This window comes from Xyrauchen texanus, chromosome 36 (assembly GCF_025860055.1).
Source record: "Xyrauchen texanus isolate HMW12.3.18 chromosome 36, RBS_HiC_50CHRs, whole genome shotgun sequence".
Lineage (NCBI taxonomy): Eukaryota > Metazoa > Chordata > Actinopteri > Cypriniformes > Catostomidae > Xyrauchen > Xyrauchen texanus.
Window position 1 is genome coordinate 20,782,764 of NC_068311.1, and position 20,792 is coordinate 20,803,555.

The following is a 20,792-nucleotide window of genomic DNA, read 5'->3' on the forward strand; positions in this document are numbered from 1 at the left end:
AGAGAGAGAGAGAGTTCATAAACAGGGCACAGTATTTCCCTAAATGCACATTCTTACCTAGTTTTAGTGTTGTTGCTAATATACTGTAGTAAGGGGCCCCTTGCTAAGAGACAGCATTTTAAAATAATTATGTTCATGTTTATTAGATGCATTCATGATATTAAATTCACCAGTTTATTTTGGATAAGAGTGAAAAAGGGTTATTAGTCAGCCAGCAAAATCTCATGAGGTATGATTTGCCTCTCAGACCACAGAAGCACATTAACAAAACAAAGCCATGACATTTTGCATTTAAGTTCAGAATGTAGATAGACTGGCATTTGAGTACACACATACACACATTTAGTTTAGCTATCTAGAGCATTATATAAAGCTAATTATACAGTAAATACTATAGACAGACTCAAACCCTTACCCTACCGCTAAAAGAAAACATTTTGTATGCCACTTAATATCCAAAAAGGGATTTTGTCCTAAAAAGTAATCCAAAATGAATGTAGTCCTACATGTTGTGCTAAAAAGTTGACCAAAACTATGGCAGGGTGAAGTGATGCTAATGAGAATAATTTCCCTCAAATAAGTCCAAACCAAGATCCTCCTAACAAGACTTTATCAATGCTGTTCTTACAATCAGGGGACCAAAAACATGTCTGGGCTTCACAAAAGACCATCAGTTCAATTAAAGTGGTGAAGCTCTCCTTCAGTATACTCAAAGGGAAATTATTTCACCCATTCCACTGAGTGTGAATGAGAATTTCTACTAGCAGCAGAGCCTCATTATATTGAAAGCAAAAAAGATTGTATGGGTGCCGAGAGTGGAGGGTGACACTATGACCCTGGTGTAATCTGCAGAAGGTGTGGATCCCCTTAATGACCAGTTTTGAGTGTCAGTCAGTGACCAAACTCAACTGCATGAATGCTTCATTAGTTCATCTGAATGTGTTTGGCAGTGAGAACATAAGATTGGGTATGTCTTCACTTTGTACTTGCTGTTAATGTTGTTAGAGCATATATATAAATATGCTCTAACAACTCTTAGGCAACTACCCAAGAGAGCTGAACTTAGAGCTGAGATATTCTTCTTAGAGCTGAGATATTCTATAAGAAAGAATGTCATACACATCTGGAATTGCATGAGGGTGATAGAATTTTCATTTCTGGGTGAACTGTCCCTTTAAGTTTACTTTTCTGAAAGTGAAAAAGAAATCCAGCCACTTTAATCATGTATCAACTCATTTAATATAATTTAACATTAAACTTGGGATTGTGTTATACCATCAAACCTCATGCTGATTTTAACATGAATGTATTTACTTGTTTCAAAAACTTTATGATGGACTTTACAGCCCAGTTTATATGCTATGTTGAGTAATAGGAAGGATGCACACACCATGGAGGTTTTTTGTGACACTGTTTATGTGTAAACAGTTAATGTGAACTTGATCACCCTGCGTTATAGCCCTGTAAGTGTGCAGATGATTGTCACAGAGACTTTATGATTCATGACCCAGAGATCATGCAGAGACCTACAAATAAATACGTTTTCATGTTCTTGGCATAATTAACAATAAACAACTTACCAATTATTTTGATAAAAAATGTTTTTACACAGAATAATTCTTATGAGCATGTCTGTGCTCATGTTTGAGTTGTTGATGCTCTTTTATTGCTTTAATAAATACAAATATTTCAAAGAAAATAAATGACAACCTGCAGGTTTCATGAGGCATGCACACTGAGTTTTATTAAATGAGTTTTTAGTTCAGATTAGCTTTTAAATTGTTCTGGTTTTAATTCCTGCTACTATGTTCTGAGCCCTGAGGAAGTCTGGTTTCAAGATCTGGTCCAGGTGAGACTTGAATCACAGATTACTGGCTGTAGCCTTGGGGCATAATATCAAGACATTCCAGTTTTTGTTTTAAACTGAGAGAGCGCTGGGCGAGAACGACAAGCCCCAGACTTTGAATAACAAGGTGGTGTCTCCTGCATTCACATGCTTTATTTCTTGTCAAGCACCAGTGATATAAACAAAGACAGCACATTCATAAAAAGTTGGTAGTGTAAATGGACTGCATGCAATGAATTAGAATAGAAATGGAATAGAAAATTATGTTCTTTTCTATGACAGTGACACTCTCCTTTTATTCACACGGAAAATGTGATTCTCATCACGATTTGGATGTATGGTCTGTTAAATTATAAAGAATAATTTTCTTCTACTGACACACATATCATGGCAAATATTAACAGTGATTTTATCTGTACGCACTTCACTTCTACCGGTCGATTTTGAAAAACTAAATTAATTTATTGAAACACAAACAAATTAAACCAAACATATTTCTAAATTCAAATGACACTTTAAATGAAATCAAAATATGATCAAAATAAAAAAGTGGTCAAATAAATTCATACCAAATCCAAACATTTTACCCTCCCCAACTTCTTCCACCAGCCCCTTTTGCAATGACTTAAAAATCACTCTTAAGACAACAGGTGGAAAAAAAAAATTACATCATAAATACAATTTTAAATATAAACCTAATAATAATTATTTTAAAATAAACCATGAGCTGTATATTATTTAACACAAATCGAATAATATCATAAGCTGGCTATAGCTGTGATCGTCAGGGACATAATTTTATTAGGGCTGTTGATTTAACGCATTAATTCAGTGCGATTAATTTTACAAAAAATAACGCGTTAAAAAAAATCACGCAATTAATCGCATACCCCCGGACCGTAATAAGGAAGATTCCTGAGAAACGCAAGCTTGTAGTACTACCTGTTTACTCCAGAGGGCAGTAATTGAAACTTCAGCTGTATGGACAACACGCAGTTTAAACAGTAAACAAAACAACCCTTCAGCAGCAAAACAACACAAACATGCATTAAACACTTGATGGAGCGCAAATCCGAACTAAGGGATCTCAAGATGTATTTAAAGATTGAGTATTAAACTATATTTAACTTGACACAGTGACCTAAAACATTTTATGTTTATGACACAACGCACACCGAGACGCTACACAACCATGTCTGACACAGGTGTAAATTGACGGGTCCTTAAACAAGCCCTCATAATAAATCTCAAACTGATTGACAAATTCACTTATGAAATGGATTTCTGTGAACTGTATGCCAGTGATTGACTTATGATCAATAATATGGTAGTGAACAATACATTGTATTCTAAAGCTGCTTTTTGTATTGTCTTATCAATGATGAACTCTTCTGACACAAGAATGTAAAGCATTTGAATGATCTGAATATTTTGTATTTTATATATACATACATACATATATATATATATATATAAAACTGCAAATGTAGGAACTGAATTTAGACTTTGCACCAAAAACAGATGTGGTATTGAAACATCTTAGCTCAATTACCTATTTCTCAGGAAAATAGCAAATTGCACAATTTACCCACAGATAGCGCTAAAATTCCCACCCACGTTGACTTGCACTTTGGGCTGGCATGAAAACTGCACTTAGAATTAGCACTTTTACGAAAATGGAATAAGACCTAGCGCACGGTCATTAGATGTAGCACTGTTCTTTGTGCACTCACAAAATATAGCCCACTGTCTCTTCAACAACATGCACTGTATAAAGCTATCAAAAAGCTCCTAGTTCACATCTATTTTTCCACAACTCATTGTCTGGAGTATTCTACTGGAATTTCTTGGATATATATTCTTTCAATGTTTTATCAGTGGAACAATCCAAGAACACTTTAAACAATTGTACAACCCATTGAAGAGACTGTACCTCTATCCCTCACAGCCTTATTGTCATTCCCATCAAAAAAACAAAGATGGCGCTGCTATGAATAAGGTCTGTGGTACTGGAAACGGAAAACATATTTTTTTGCTTGATGCTGCATCCACGCACTTAGGTTTCAGTATAAATCCAAAACCACTGTCATATCAGCAGTGCAAAATAAACAGAAATTACTCAGTGAACCTTTAAATCTAAATCAATTATATATATATATACACACACACACACAGTATAATGTTTTGATTGAACCATCATTAAGAAGTTCTTTATATAGTATTGATCAACTCAAATGGTAGGTTTGAGGAGAGAGCTAGTAATTGTTGCATTTCATTGTCATAATGGCATGTTTGCCCTTTTCAGCTATTAATTAATTAATGTTTCTTAATGCTTACAGGAATCAATCAATTCGTGGTCTATAATGGTTGGGAATCATCTCATACCTTCAGCCTTTTATGGTGAGAGCTTCACCATGACCCGGTAAATGCAAAGCTTCCATTAACACAGAGTGTCAGCTGAGAGCCCCCCACCTTCTTATGAGTTTATGACCCCAGTTTACCCCAGGGTTCTTTTTTACCATTCTTCTCTATTACATATAGACTGTGCCATAGCAAACTGTGCCATTATATCATTGCCAATGGAAAAGGAAGTTTCATTGTACCTCCACTTGCTCTACAATTATCCTGAGGTTCTTTTTCGGTCAATTGTTTTTAGCATTTAAAAAAAATGTTGAATAATGTAAAATGTAACAAAAGCTTGCATACTGTAAAGTGCTAAAGGGCACAGAATTGTTTTTTTGTGAGGTATAGTCAAGTCTTTTGTAAGAGGATTATGATGTTATTGGCATATAAATATTTGATTTGAACACCTAAAAGGATCCAAAAGGCAGACCTCTTGTAGTGAAAACCAAACCTGTGATTACTTTGATGTTCTACTGTTATAAAAGAAATAAATCCCCCAGATTTGTATACCTTGCTGGAATGTAATCTTATCTGTCTTAGTTACAAGAATATTTAAAGAAATAATTCATCCAAAAATGAAAATTCTGTTATCATTTATGCACTTTAATGTTGTTCTAATTATGTATGACTTTCTTTCTTCCATGGAACACAAAAGAAGCCTCAGTCACCTTTCAGTTTCATTGTGTTGAAAATATTATGCTATGAAAGTGAACGGTGACTGAGACTTTCAGAGAAAAATTACAAGGGTTTGAGTGAGGGGAGTGTTAGTTGCCCTACAGGGACTGGTCTCTGAAATGTCTTTTAGTTCTGTTTTCTTTTCAGTGGTTTATTATATAAGGTTTAAAAAGCAGATTTACCATTAGTTCATTTCATAATATTCTCCAGGGCCACCTAAACCCATTTTTGAATCATCGTATATATATCCCACACTATTACCTCAGATAATGTTTATCACTTTCATTGTGCATCAAAGTGTAGGTGAGGTTTCACATGCTCTGGCGTCCTGATAAGTGGATTTCTGGAGTCTGTCAAACCAGGAACAGATGTCCAGACAAAGACCCAATATCTGAAACTGAGATCAAGATATCTGACAAGAAACAGTTGTTGTTTTCCTTTGATGCGCACAACCTTTTTCGTGAGATTGAGATTTGTGAGCACAAAAACCTACACAATAGAGACGAAATGTCACACCCACTGATCACAAAGGTCTAGACATGTAGACTCAATCTCGGTTGATCGATAGATGCAAATGTGACTCTCAAAATGCTGATATGTTAATCCTCAGATAACAGGGTGTATCTAAGCTAATGAAAACTAATAGAAAAGCTAATGAAAGTGTATTATTTCTAGGTGCGATGATTTACAATTGTGGTGAAACTAAAATACTTGTTCTACTTAATGTTTTAGTCTCCCTTAAATTGAAAATCAAGCTAGGAAGAGCTGAAAGTGTGCTACTGTTATTATCTGTTATACCTGTTATTATGATAGAATTTTCATTTTTGGGTGCACTGTTCCTTTAAGACAACCTGTCAAATGGCATGTTTTGTGCACCTGCTACTGGTTCTTACTAGTGAATTACATCATGGGAGGTTTAAAAAAGTCTTTAAATCTAAGGATTTATTGTTTCCTCTCATCCATTAGTGAGATGCGGCACTATGTCAAACCATAAGAGGAACAGAATTCCGAGAATAGGAACAAAGATTCATTACTCAATTGTTCTTTTTTGATAAAATTGAATTGCTGATTTACACTTTCCGTTTCAATGGTAGAAACTGAGATAGTATGGCAGACACTGTGTGAGATATAAGCAAGTACGATATACAACTCAATAAGAGAGACACTGGAAAACAATTTGAGCTGGTGAAATTAGAGATGCGTTTGTCCTTGCAATCCTCTGTTGTGGAACAATAGCTGTTTGAGATACTGTCATGCCATTGACTGAATTTCACAAGCCCTTTTTCAGGCAAAAAAATAAATGCCATTTTCGCTTTTCAAACACAAAGACATTCCAACCGGGGTCTATCATCCACTCCAAATGTCCAAACCCCAAACATATAGAACCCAAAGAACTTCTCAAACATTAAAATTGTCTCTTGTCACTCACTAAACACCCCCCCTGCCTTTCGCTTTGTCTCTCTGTATTTTTCACCTCCCCAACATGATCACTATTAGATAGTTCTCATATATGCATGTAGACTGACAAATTCCTCTTACAGATTCATTACATTCCATAATTGTTTATGTCCTCTAAACCTTTTTAATACAAAACTGTAGTAAAACTACATAGTCTGAAGGAAATCACTAATGTGAAGAACATATTCTCACAGAGCATTGTCTCTAGTGTTTGTATTCTAAATTGAAATGTCTCCAGCTCTCTTGAGGCAATAAATCTTTAACCAAGTGGCTGTCTCTGACTCAAAGTACCCCTCATCCCAAAACACCTCTCTATCTGCTCAAAACTATGTTGTATTTTGAGCATTGTGAAAAATGTAATGTAATGAGATGGTGATCCAGGGAATAAAGCAGACACAAAGATGTAGGCCATTTGTTTTTGTCTGTAAATTATACAGTCCTACACTGTAAACCCTAAAGTTGTCCTTTCTGGACATGCTGTATCAAGTTGTCTTATTTACGTATTACTTGAAATGTCCGGTTATGGAATCATAACTCAAATATTTCATTTAATTGAACTTATTTATGTTAAAAATCCATAGACTTAAAATGTAAGTGTTAATAACTCAAAAATACAAAACTGAGGCTGTAGGGAGTACCCAAAATACTTTGTCCTTGGTCAAAGGGAAGTTATGGTGGCATTTAAATTAGTGTAATTAATAATAATTTATAGAGGTTTAGCTCTTTTGTAGTATTATTTATGTTTTGCTTTGTTGCAAATAGTTATTTTGTGTGACGTCACCGTGATTCAATTCAAATGTATTTATAAAGCACAAATTAAAACAACAGAAGTGCTGTACAGTACAAAAGGTTAAAAATAGCAAGATAAAACATATAGAACACACAAATAATATACAAAACATTTAATTTTAAAATCATGTATTGTTTATACCGATCTAATATAAATATGTAAACTGTTCCACAGTTTAGGGGCAGCTACCGCAAAAGCGTGGTCGCCCCTCATCTTCAATTTAGTCCTAGGGACTATCAAGAGCTTCTGATCAGATGATCTGAGGGATCTCTGAGGATTGTGTATATGTAACAGGTCAGCAAGGTAGGAAGACATTGGTCCATTTAGGGATTTAGAAATGAAAATAAGTATTTTATAATACGTTTAAATTGAACTGGCAGCCAGTGAAGAGAGAGTAGAATAGGAGTAATATGGACACGCTTACGGGCCCTTGTCAGCAGTCTGGCTGCAGCATTCTGGACCATTTGCAGTCTTGCAAAGGAAACACTGTTAATTACAATATAGTGGGAATTGCAATAATCCAGGTGAGCAAAAATAAAAGAATGGATAATCTTTTCAAAATCCTTAAAGGCTTTACCTTATATAAAAGTCTCAGTTGAAAAAAACTAGTTTAAACAACTTAATTTATCTGTTTATTGAACTTAAGTACGCTGTCACATACGAAGCCTACATTTTTAACTGATGATTTAAAGAAAGGGGCCAAATATCCCAGCCATCTCAGTTTAATGCATGTTATTCATTTTCGGCAGTAAGTAAATTGCAAGTGCAATGATACCTGATGTTTCTTAAACACACTTCCTAAAGGAAGCATACCCTGAGGAATGCCAAATAAGAGGAAACAAGACAGATGAGAATTCTCCAAGATGAATTGAGAAACTTCCTTTTGAGAGATATGTTTTGACCCAGTTAAGAGCATTTTCACAAAAAGCACCGCTCTAGGCGAGAAATGAGAACACTATGATCTATAGTATCAATGATCTAACAGCACCAGAATTGCCAGATTTCCAGCGTTAAAAGTTAAGAAAATGTCATTAAAAACTTTTAAAAGTGCTGATTCAGTGCTATGATAAGTTCTAAAACCTGATTGCATGCTTTTTATAAGCTAATGTACTTATTTGACTCAAGTAAACTAAACTTTTTTTTAAGTAACATTGACTAGTTACGTACACTTAACTAGTCCGTGATTAAAGTATCATTGTTTTGATTTAATTATATAAATTGGGTTATAACACGTGTTATATTTGTATAACATGTACTTATTTACAGTGTAAAGGCAATTCTGACTGCACTTTAGGTTAGCCATATGGCACATTGGATTCTACTCAGTACTTCTTAGTGGACAGAAATCTGCACTTTTTTCAAGTAAAATTGAGTAAAGAAGAATGTCTTAAACTGAACAGGCTCCAAGTTCACCAGAGGTCACATTAATCACCCTCACGGTGACTTCACAAAATCTCAATTACCAACCAGCTACAACAATACAACAACAATAGTGATAAGAAATATAGCTATGTACATTTAAAAATATATATTTTTTTATTTTTCTACAAAAGTTCCCAAAAAGTTGTTTTGACCAAATATACATAAATTATTCAAGAGCAAGGGCTTATGGGCATTCCACACAGCTGCAATTACTTGATAATTATCAAGTTTGTAAATATTTGTGTTATGATTCCAAAATGTAACATTTAAAGTACTGTTTAATTAATAACAACTTTAGGATTTAGAGAGTAACGGTAACTTAATTAAAACCAGTAAAAATAATAAAACCTGAGTAAAGTCTTTTTTTCAGATTACTATTTACAGTGTGTGTGTAATATATATATACATTATAATTTTTAGATTGGATTTACAAAGAGCAATTTCTATCTGATGAAATATTTTAGGGCTGAGCTTAACTAGAAATTATATATTAACTATACACTAAAATATATGCTTCATGTTGTAACGCCTAAATTAACTGGTTTTATTCATGTCTAAAATATTTGTTAAAATCACTGAATCTACCTTATTACATTAGGTTACACCAACAAAAGTAATTTTAAGGCTTTGATCAGGCAGACAAAGCTCCTTAGGGTAAATTTAGCATGTAATACAACTTTAAACAGTGTAGAAAGTTATAGGCCTTTTCCACACATTTTCAAGATTTTATAAATTTTCATGACTTTTCTTTGCCTGGAGATTACAATTTTTAAATTCCTCTACTGGGCTTTAAATAACTACAATGTTAACACTATCAGTTTCCTGCTACGTTCGCTATAGTTGATGGATATTCTTAGCTATAGTTAACTTTACCACTGTCTGTCACCGCAAAAGATTTGCACTATTTGCCATCCAGGTAAAACCATGAGCATTCTTGCATAGAATTCTGCGTAGTGACAGTTTGGTGCTGATCAGGCACGCTATTTGTGAGGAGCATTGTCACAAATCATCAAGGTCACCACAATACAGATTGACATTTGCCCTCTCTCTTAGTCACTCAATGATTCAAAAGCCAGACCTTTGCTTAGCCTGAGACAGAGAACATTACATATCCTATGCATAATGCAACACGTTGATTTTTACCCTCATGGCACAGCCCGCAGGCAGCCTGTATTGTGTCTAGGCCCATGTAATGAATAATGAAAGACGAGCACCTCTTCAGTGGCTGTAGCAGGTCAGGAGATGTGTGGCTGGGGCTGGTCTGGACTCAGTAGGGGGTCTACTATAGGTGCACTCAACCATCCCATAACCAACTGCTGGCACGATCTGGCGCCTCAGTCCTGGACTCTTCTTTACATCAGGGTCAGGGGGGTAAATGGGAAATGAATTCCTCTGGTGTAATATGTCCTGGTGAGACCACAAGCTGCTTTCACTACTAATGCATAAGGCGTCCTAAATCGAACTAATCGAAGATTAAAAAGACAATAGTAGAAAAACGTAATGATGGGTCTTGCTTGGCCAAAAATGTGTACAGTATTTCCTGTGTTCTTCAGAACTGTACATATCAATTGCCACAGTGTTGATAATTATGATTAGTGTTCCAAGCAGCTTTTTAGTGTCTAAATGGAGTAAAATAACTCCATGAATGATACCAGTTTTTGCTACTTCCTACTGCATAGCAGCACATACAGAATGTGACAGCAGTATTTTGAAAAGGAAGTTGCATCATTTGAGCAGAACAAACTCAATCAAGAGGAACATGTGCATAGACCAGCAACTCACATAAAATATTTTTATAAAAAAAAAGGGATTTCGTTCAATTCAAAACCATCCTTAAAGGTGATTTAAAATTGTACCCTTTATAAACCTAATAAAAACCTGTTTTATTTTACATGGACTGGGCTACCTCATGCAGGCCACCATGTTGAGTTCCCATTACCAGCAGAATAGGCTACTACTTGCTTTACCCCTTTATCCTCCTAATATCAAACACTTTTGCTGACTGAGAATAACATTTCAACAATTGATAACTGAACATTTTTTTTTTGGCATAAAACTACATCCAAGTCACTAGGTGTCAGTATAATTACAAAAGGTCTGCCATATTTGCCAACGCAATATCGCCCACAAATACAGTGTACCTTTAATGTTAAGCACAACATGTTCAGACAGGAAATCAACATGTTTGGGGCAGTTATATGTATGCTACTGTAAGGTATGGCGGAGGATCAGTGGCCTTAACAGATTCACGAACAAACAAGAACGTACTGTTAAAAACTCCCCTAATTACTGAAATAGCGCCAACCAGCCTCCACAAGCACAATAAATGTATTGACAAAGAGACAATGAACTATTGACAGAGAACCGCATGTGACATCCGCATGCTCACCACGTGCTTATCGTGTGGACAGGAAGGGAAACTTTGAGCGTAAAAATGTGTGTGTGTGTGTGTGTTTTTCAGTTAAACACACAACTGCATATTGCTAATGAAATACGTGTAATCCCTGTATGTTGTGTATTTCTGAGGTATATCAAACTCGTTAGAACTGTTTCATTGTGTGTTTTAAACTCTGAGGCCTCATATTTAATAGCCTCAGTGTATATTCCCTTATTAAGTGTACCAAATATACTTTTCTTGGTATCAAATTAAACCTTACAATTTGGCCTAGCTAAATTCGAATATAAGATCTTCAGTAGAATGATATTACGTTATGTTTTGCCATCTTTTGAGTCATTCAGCCCAAAATCTCTTACCGTCATAAACCCAGCCAGAAACATGCAAATGAGCCGTGGCGGAACAAAGGAATCATTCTCCTGCCCAGAGCAATGGAGGCCTTTACGACCTCCAAAGGAATGTTCAGAGAAGTGCTGACCCTCCCTTCATTCTCTTACTGAGAAAGAGAAATGAACCCTGTTAATCCTATATATATATTCTATATATCCATGTGATAAATATTGACATGTATCTAATGTGCCATCTCACATTTTCCCTTAAATGTGCTTGATCTATGTTTTCTTGCAAACTAATGGGTTAATGTTTCAGACTTTGCATACTATGGTTAACCAAAATCATATGTGTGGCATATTTGGTCTCTATAACTTGGTATTTTGAAGATTGAAATGACTGTGTACATGATATGTCGATAACAACAGCATATTAGTATTACCAGTATGTTTCCTATTTTCTTTCTTGCACATGCAATGGGCAATTTTACAACAAAGAGCAATAAACCAAATTCCCGCCTAGAACTCAAACCCTTCTTATTGGTCGAGCCAATGAGAGGTGGGACCTGTTTCCCGAGGGTATAAAATTGCTGCGCCCACTTCCTCTTATCTCTCTTATCTTCTCTCTCTCTTATCTCTTTGCTCTGTTATGCTCCTCTGGCTTCCTGCCTTTCTGGTTCTCTGAGCCTTGTGCTCTCTCACTCTCTCGCTGAATGAGGCAAAACTAGAAGGCCCCAAGGACTCCCAAGCGTGTGCCAGGCTACGTACGGCCTTGTCTTACCATTCACCAAAGATATCAAGACAACATCATCAAAGATCAACGGGAGCCTCAACAAATTGCATCAGGACAGTTTAATTCAAATGGGACATGCAAGTATCAAACTTAGTCTCATTATTTGATACATTAAGTATCCTCACCCCTTTCTAAAAAGGGCGTGTCAGAACTAATATGATGGTTTGCTCAGGCTGTTGATCTGCTGAACTTCAAACAATGCTATAACTTCTTGCCTTCCTGTATTCTGCTTCAGCCCTCTTTCCCTTGGTAAACTGTATGAATGTATGTATATGTATGTTAGAGTAGTTTAAATGTTTAGTCTAGTTAATAAAGTCTTGTTCATGTCACATGTAAAGTTGTCTGTGTCTCAAGCTCATATCTAAAGTCACTAATCATAGATTTTGACTACTTGCTCTTAATACTTAGTAAGAAAGACATTTCCCTTGCCCGGAAATGTACATTTCTATTAATTAATTAATTAATAACCAAAATTGAGTGTTCACGGGATGAACCGAGTATTTGGTTGTAATGTTAATGTAGCTACATCAAGTTAACCCGATTAACTGATCCAAATATTCATAATCGATTATAACAAGTTATGATTGATTATTAATATTTCATAGATCTGATTCAGCTTCCTAATGGTGGAAGAATATAGAGCTGATTCAGCTACATAATGGTGGAGAATATGCGGGCATGATTAAACAAAGGTTATGAGCTTTAACCACTGTCAACTTAAAAGTGTGCATTGAATAATTCCGGTCAGAATAGGACATGACATGTGAAGCGGCATTTGCTTCACTAGTTGCTGGCTTGTTTGGATCGCGGCTAAAGTGATGGCTTGAATTGACATCTCTACTGTAATTGAAAGAGTCTTAACACATTTAAGCATATTTTCAAAAGGTATCAGTGTACGAGTAATATGATTTTAGCGAAGAAACCCTAATTTCAGTATTAAAGTGTAAGTCTGTTTTGATGAAGGAATCTCAGCTCAGCGGCATGTAAACTGTACCAGAATTGATTGCTTAACCTGTTTCTGATGAAGAAATCTCAGTACAGTGTTATATAAATGTAGATTTGGGCGATGCTCCCCTTTTCACAGTATAAAGGCCTTACAAATTATAGTTAGATTGATGTCCTTCATCTAAACTTTATCTGTGCATCTAAAAGGCTTAGCTTCCTGGTGATCAAACCTGTGTTTCACTCACTGAAACTCTGAAGTGCATTGGTTCCCATGACAACGACTTGTCACAGGAAGTGCTCACTCCAGATAGCACGTGTTTCCTTCCGACGCCATTTTGTAAACAAACCAGCCTAGATGGCTAAGCTAACCCAACTTAGCAGCCCCTTAGCTTAGGCTAAGCTAACTAATAGCTTCAACAGTTAGCTGCTAGCATAATTTACATGAAGCCTTTATCTACAGCTTGTGTGCATGCAGAGTGAAGTGATCTAAACCATTTTCCTTTAACCCCATTTCTGGTTTCTGAATTTTCACTTTCTCTTTCCTTAACTTTAATTCTTCTCATCTAACTTCACCTGCACCTTTCAGGTGCATCCCTTACTGAGCGCTGTTCAGCTAAATTTGCAGTTACTTTGTTAATTAAATCTAAAAACTTAATTACATGTAAACTGTTTAGATAGAGAATAATTTTTATAGTTATTAGGAACTTTCAATGGCACGTTGACTAAACTTTATAGAGGGACAAACACATTGTGTGGTCTTGAACACATAACAGCTGTGACCAACTATAGAATGATGCCCAAAGCAAATCTAATTGTTAATCATCAGTGCTATTGATTATTCCCAATACAAGGTTATTCTGCTATTTTAATCACTTCTTCAAGTCTTTTTATTATTTTTACTAATAATAGAAGTCAGCTATTAATTTTCCCATTTAACCCTCTTGGTCTAGTGTGGTTTTATTTCACCATAAAACTGCAAAAGTAACTAGACATACTTTTCTTCTCGATTTTGTGTTTATTTGCAACAAGTTGCTTAAATTTTATGAGCCAGCTACACAAGTAATCTAGACGATTTCTATGGCATAATTTTGAGCACCACTAATAGACACAATCTAATAGGAAAGCTCTTTTCTTCCTCTTTCTTTCTCTTCTTCATGTGTTCAAAGATCAAGCCTGTTGTATGCTATCAGTAAGTGCTGATAAATAATTTGACCCAAAGAAACATCTTAAGTCATTTATTAAATCTAGGCTTACGCTCTTTTAGCAAAGCCACTCAGATCCACACAAATCTGAGCACCCTGCTATTTGCAGCTAAGATAGTAATAATCAGGAACACATTTCAATTGTTAACCACACCTAGCAAAACCTAGCTGTACATTATACACCTTGCTGTCTCACTTTGCCTTTAGCTCCAAATTCTGTTTGATCTTGCATTAGTCTCTTGCCCTTACTCTCACCAGAAGTGTGCCAAAAATGTTGCAGATGCTTAGCCTAACTGCCCAGATGGCAGGCCAAAAGGACTGGCTAGGTGTTTTGAGGAACACCCTTTTATCCATGACTGCTGGCGACCTTCAGCAACAGAACAAAAAGCAACTGGAAAGCGAGGGAAAAGAACTAATGACAGGCGACTCAAACCAGAGGTATGAGCACAAATATCTGACTGAGGTTATCGTCCTGGCCCACAACCTCACAGGTTTGAAACAGGAGGTAAACAACCTCAAGCGCCAGATCACTGAGTCCCAAGCGGAGCTGACACATGCTAAAAACCGCATAGACCAGCTAGAGATGGAGGCTCAGGACAGACACAAGGACCCTGGCAGAAGGGAGTCACAGGAGGTAATCCACAGACTTCAAGCGGCTCTGACAGCTGCTAAACAACAAGAGCAGTTGGAAAAGACAGCTAGAGAGCACCTGGAAAAGGTACTCTTTCACAAAGATTCACTGTTAAAAACAGCAAATTCTGAACTCTTGGACAAAGATGCCAGAATCATGGCCTGTGAAGGTCAACTGAATGTGTCCAGAGCTGAAGTTAAAGTGCTGACTCAGCAGCTGGACAACACCAAAGATGAACTTGACATGGTCCAACGAGAACTGAGACACTCTTACCTGCTGCAAAAGGAACCACAGCAGGAGAGACATCTCACTCCCCACTTGCAATCAGCAGAGAAACCTCCCCAGCCAAGCACAGAGTTACAAAGGGGAGACAAACCCCACTGCTTAACACGTCATCGGACAGTTTCCTTAAAGCTTCTGCAGCCGCGGAAGGAAAAGGATTGATTCAGGCGAATCTTGAAGCGACACGTGTAGCGACACTCAAAGACCTCAACCGAATGGCCAGACATATCCCTGCATTTACACCAGAGCTTGCAGGAGACCACGGCGTCCACGCTTACCTGCGAGACATTGACTTTCACCTGCAGTCTTTGATGAGTGTGAACCATCAAGATAGACTCCATCTGATCTGGATCACGTCCAGCCCAGAGTTGCGGCGCTTTCTGGCTCGACAGCCAGAAAACATCCAGTCTAACTACCAGCAGCTGAAACAAGCCATCATAAGGGAATTCTCAGAGTCTAAAAGCGGACTGATCGCTGCCCTAGACACCAAACAGGGTCGGCATGAAACTCCCTATGTTTACTACCACAGACTCAGGCGAGCTTACTTCAGAGCTCGCAACAAACCTGGGATGGAGGAGGACACCAGCTTCAAGTGCCTTTTCCTCCGAAACCTCCATCCTATGGTAAGTCACCATTTAGGCATTATGGCCTGCCCCACACAATGCCTATCCAACAACTGCGTGACCTGACACAGAAGGCCTTTAACAAACACAAGGCCTCACCCAGCAAACACCACAGGGCGTCCCACAGCAGTCTACAACAACATCCTCCTGTACACCTTTCAAACAGGTGCCAAACAGAGGCTGCACAAAGACAGCTAGAAACGCCTGTTACTGAGTTACAAGAGCTGCTAGCACTAGCAAAGAGCTCCTGGAACAGAACTCCCCTGAGGAGTACTGGGAAGAACAAACCTCTGACTCTTGCCCAACACCACTCAGGCAAGCTCAAGTCAGCACTGCTGCCAGAGCAGAGTAACACTGCAGACTTCAGACACCTGGTGACTAGGTGCCGAACCAAGGGCTGAACGGCCACCTGCTGCCCTTTTGCTACCAGTACTAGGTCAGTCTGAAACTCTCTCCACACTACACAATGCCCATAACCACTCCCTGCAGCCACAAACAAGCACCTGCCTCAAACGAACTGACTTCATAATGACAGGTGACACACTGTCAAGGCACCTGCTGCCTCTGCACCTGCTGCAGAGACCTGGATGTGGCTACTGTCTACATCACCCACCGTGGAACAACCACCTGCTACAAAACCCTCATGATTCACCTGCCATCCGCCATTGTGATGATTGTAGATCCGATGATGTCTCCAACAGGGACACCACCTGGCGAAAAAGGGGACTGTAAGGTATGGCGGAGGATCAGTGGCCTTAACAGATTCACGAACAAACAAGAACTTACTGTTAAAAACTCCCTAATTACTGAAATAGCGCCAACCAGCCTCCACAAGCACAATAAATGTATTGACAAAGAGACAATGAACTATTGACAGAGAACCGCATGTGACATCCGCATGCTCACCACGTGCTTATCGTGTGGACAGGAAGGGAAACTTTGAGCGTAAAAATGTGTGTGTGTGTGTGTGTTTTTCAGTTAAACACAGAACTGCATATTGCTAATGAAATACGTGTAATCCCTGTATGTTGTGTATTTCTGAGGTATATCAAACTCGTTAGAACTGTTTCAGTTGTGTGTTTTTAAACTCTGAGGCCTCATATTTAATAGCCTCAGTGTATATTCCCTTATTAAGTGTACCAAATATACTTTTCTTGGTATCAAATTAAACCTTACAATTTGGCCTAGCTAAATTCGAATATAAGATCTTCAGTAGAATGATATTACGTTATGTTTTGCCATCTTTTGAGTCATTCAGCCCAAAATCTCTTACCGTCATAAACCCAGCCAGAAACATGCAAATGAGCCGTGACGGAACAAAGGAATCATTCTCCTGCCCAGAGTAATGGAGGCCTTTACGACCTCCAAAGGAATGTTCAGAGAAGTGCTGACCCTCCCTTCATTCTCTTACTGAGAAAGAGAAATGAACCCTGTTAATCCTATATATATATTCTATATATCCATGTGATAAATATTGACATGTATCTAATGTGCCATCTCACATTTTCCCTTAAATGTGCTTGATCTATGTTTTCTTGCAAACTAATGGGTTAATGTTTCAGACTTTGCATACTATGGTTAACCAAAATCATATGTGTGGCATATTTGGTCTCTATAACTTGGTATTTTGAAGATTGAAATGACTGTGTACATGATATGTCGATAACAACAGCATATTAGTATTACCAGTATGTTTCCTATTTTCTTTCTTGCACATGCAATGGGCAATTTTACAACAAAGAGCAATAAACCAAATTCCGCCTAGAACTCAAACCCTTCTTATTGGTCGAGCCAATGAGAGGTGGGACCTGTTTCCCGAGGGTATAAAATTGCTGCGCCCACTTCCTCTTATCTCTCTTATCTTCTCTCTTATCTCTTTGCTCTGTTATGCTCCTCTGGCTTCCTGCCTTTCTGGTTCTCTGAGCCTTGTGCTCTCTCACTCTCTCGCTGAATGATGCCAAACTAGAAGGCCCCAAGGACTCCCAAGCGTGTGCCAGGCTACGACTCGACTGCCCATTCACAGATCCTCTGACTCTCATTCACTCAAAGATCATCAAGACAACATCATCAAAGATCAACTGGAGCCTCAACAAATTGCATCAGGACAGTTTAATTCAAATGGGACATGCAAGTATCAAACTTAGTCTCATTATTTGATACATTAAGTATCCTCACCCCTTTCTAAAAAGGCGTGTCAGAACTAATATGATGGTTTGCTCAGGCTGTTGATCTGCTGAACTTCAAACAATGCTATAACTTCTTGCCTTCCTGTATTCTGCTTCAGCCCTCTTTCCCTTGGTAAACTGTATGAATGTATGTATATGTATGTTAGAGTAGTTTAAATGTTTAGTCTAGTTAATAAAGTCTTGTTCATGTCACATGTAAAGTTGTCTGTGTCTCAAGCTCATATCTAAAGTCACTAATCATAGATTTTGACTACTTGCTCTTAATACTTAGTAAGAAAGACATTTCCCTTGCCCCGGAAATGTACATTTCTATTAATTATTTAATTAATAACCAAAATTGAGTGTTCACGGGATGAACCGAGTATTTGGTTGTAATGTTAATGTAGCTACATCAAGTTAACCCGATTAACTGATCCAAATATTCATAATCGATTATAACAAGTTATGATTGATTATTAATATTTCATAGATCTGATTCGCTTCCTAATGGTGGAAGAATATAGAGCTGATTCGCTACACTATTTTCATGCAGAAACATGAAGATACTGATAAATTAAAATAAAACAAAAAAATGCACAAATACCCACACTTTATGAGACTTTACACTGTAAGAGCTTTGACAGCCTATACAATTTTGATAAATTTAGCATTGTTTTCACAAACACAGATTATCTTAAATTACAGACCGTTTTCAATGAGTACTCTTCATTATCTCTGTTATTTAGTCTAAGGCTCAATCTTCAACTGGGGATTTGTGCCTTAATGTTTTGTGTGGTAAAAACATATGAGCTAATTTTCCAGCAGCAGATTTCCCCATTTCCTCATTCTCAGAACGAAGAAAAAAAAAAAAAAAGAAGCATAACACAGCATCATAGCAATATTGCACAGGATCTAATAGACAGAATATTTAATTTGGTGCTAATGTTTTAGCCACAGTCTCCAAGGACAGACAGAGGCAGATAGACACATCTGTCTGGATATGGTACAGTGCATCAATGTTTCATGACTCCTTTCCTGACTGGTAATTTCTCACAACCCCCATCTCCCAAAATCATACTACATGTCTACTTTCAATATATCTACTCCATTAATTAGCTTAACCTTGCCATGTGATTTAACATCACATGAAATTGCATCATAGAGAATTCCATTATGACTCCATAAATCACCTCTCAATTATTACTTTTAGCCACTGCAATTAGCACATTGCATTGCAATTGAAAATGTGTCATCCTTCTAACTAATGAAGGCAAATCAGTAGGAGTTCATCCAAAATGAGAATTCTGTAATCATTTACTAACCCTCATCATCCCAGATGTGTTTGACTTTCTTTCTTCTGCTGAACTCAAACAAAGATTTTTAGAAATATCTCAGCTCTGTCAGTCCATACAATGCAAGTGAATGTTCAAAAAGCACAAAAAAACAGTATATAAGCTAAAATGATCCGCCGCGTTATGCAGAACGGACCACAAAACGACGACGCGGTATGCAGAAAAGGACAGCTGTTCATAAGCCAAATTATATATGTGTGTGAGAAAACAGATAAATGTTTAAATTATATTTTACTATAAATCCACTTTCACATTCTTTTTTTTTGTTTTTGGCAATTCACACCTACTGGGCAGGGAGGAAAATTTATAATAAAAAGAACTTAAATATTAATTTGTTTCTCACCCACAACTGTCATATCACTTCTGAAGATATGAGTTGAACCACTGGAGTCATATGGATTACTTTTATGCTGCCTTTATGTGCTTTTTGTACCTTCAAAGTTCTGGCCATCATGTAATGCATTGTATTGACCAACAGAGCTGAAATATTCTTTGAAAAATCTTTGTTTGTGTTAAGAAAGTCATACACATCTGGGATAGCATGAGGATGAGTAAATGATGAGATTTTTGGGTGAACTATCAATTTAACATCTCCATTTGTGTTCCAGAAAAAAGGTCATATGGGTTTGGAATGATATGAGGGCATGAGTAAATTATGGCAAGTATTGTAAATAAAAAGACAAAACCAACACGCATTGTTCAAGCTTTCTTGGTCAACTTCACTCTCCCAGTAATTATTAAATGTTACCCAGTGCAGAACTGTCATCTTTATCTCTAATACACTTCTGCCCCCTCTCATATGTCATTCTCATAAATTAACTCACTCTCATGACCATAATGAAAGTAATTTTTCTGTACATTTATCATGACCTGCTTAGCACCATTTAAATTTTTAATTTGCAGAGGGTCTGACTTTAGAGCAAGTCATCTCATTTTTTAATAACACAATGAATATGCCTGTTCATATGATATCTATGAACAGGGACAAATTTGCACTTTAATACGGTGAAAATATCTAGAGTCAATAGAGGGCCAATAATCTATGTGTACTTATACAATAGTAGTATTGTAAGAGATATGAAAGCAGCTTCAATTCAGGGAACATGATTATTGTGCTTTCAGCTGAAACAACAGTTATGCTTGCACAGACTGCAATAATCTGAAAAGGAAATTAACCCAAATAAAGTCATATTTGGAATAAGAATAATAGAAAGGTGTGGATAATTTCCATATTAGTTGTATTATTTATATCAAAGTGAGCAACAGACTACTACTATTTGAGAGGTCAATTTCCTGTGACAATTTACTATTTTTGCTACATTCAAAGGGATAATTCACCCCAAAATTAAACTTCTGTGTCTACCAACAGAGCTGAAATATTATTCTAAAAATCTGTTTGGGTGAACTATCCCTTTAAAAGAGAGGACGCTAAACAGACCAGGTGGGAGGAGTCGTTTTTAATTAATGCTTTACTCCATATA